Raw genomic sequence first — 1,294 nt, 5'->3', positions numbered from 1 at the left:
TTGGGCACCACAGGGTTGGGGGTTGGCGGTTGGGCTTGCCCGGCTGACGTTCTGGTGAGAATTTATTCTGATGAAACTGGAACTGGAACGAGACACCTTTAACCTTTACCTTTTAAATAAAGTTTTGGGTGCTCTTGCCTTACTTTATATTGCAATATAGACGAATTCAAAGAGTTACGTTGTGTTAAACTGGAAATATTTGTCAATAAAAATTTCATAATTATTGATTGAGTGTACATATGGTGAATGAAATAACTAATATTTTTTTTGGAGAAGCGTAAAGCAAAGATACAAAATTAACCAAAGGACACAAACACAAAAGTACGCATGCATACTGTATATTATTATTATTATTATTATTATTATTATTATTATTATCATTATTATTATCATTATTATTATTATTATTATTATTATTATTATTATCATCATCATCTAAGCAACAACCCTAACTTGAGAAGCATGATGCTATAAGTCCAAGGGCTCTAACAGAGAAAATGGCCCTGTGAGAAATGGAAACAAGGAAACAAATAAACTGTAGGAGATACAGAGAATCATAAGGATCAATAACAACATTAGAATATAGCTGTCATATATAAACTATGAAGAGAGACGTGACAGCATGTTCAACATAAAAACATTCGCTGCAAGTTTGAACTTCTGAAGTTCCACCGATTCAACTGCCTGATTAGGAAGATCATTCCACAATCTGGTCACAGCTGGAACAAAACTTCTAGGATACTATGTAGTATTGTGCCTTATATTATTGAAGGCAAGGTAACGAGACATGGCATATGGTAATTTCCGTAAGTGACAAAAGAGGACTTTTACCAAGTGGCACAGTAATGTTACTTAATAACTGTCTTCTTCAGATTATATATACTATAGTGAAACAAGTAACTTCTAATTATCATTATTATCATTGGAAACCAAGCTGCAACCCTTGTTGGAAAAGCAGAATGCTACAAACTCGAAGAAAAGAACCTCAAGAGAACAAAGAGAAGGTGCAACAACAGATATGGAAGAGAAAGATCTCACAGTGAAGGACATCGGAGACAGAAGAAATCGGAAACGGCTTTCAAGAAATAGTGACCCTGCATAGCGGGAAAAGCATTAGTCGAAGAAGAAGGAGGAGATTGGAGAAGGCAAGACTATTAGAAATAACAACTTACCCAGTTCTACAATTGTTGCCAAATCGCATAAATGCTTACACAGTTTCTTAGTTCAAAATTTAGCTTTATTAAGGAGCTTGTGTTGTTCTTTTTACAATTTCCAGTTTTGCACAAATATCCCT

The sequence above is a fragment of the Palaemon carinicauda genome, chromosome 40, assembly GCF_036898095.1.
Source record: "Palaemon carinicauda isolate YSFRI2023 chromosome 40, ASM3689809v2, whole genome shotgun sequence".
In the NCBI taxonomy this organism is placed as follows: Eukaryota; Metazoa; Arthropoda; class Malacostraca; order Decapoda; family Palaemonidae; genus Palaemon; species Palaemon carinicauda.
The sequence above is the reverse complement of the archived record's forward strand: the minus strand, read 5'-3'. Positions refer to the sequence as shown.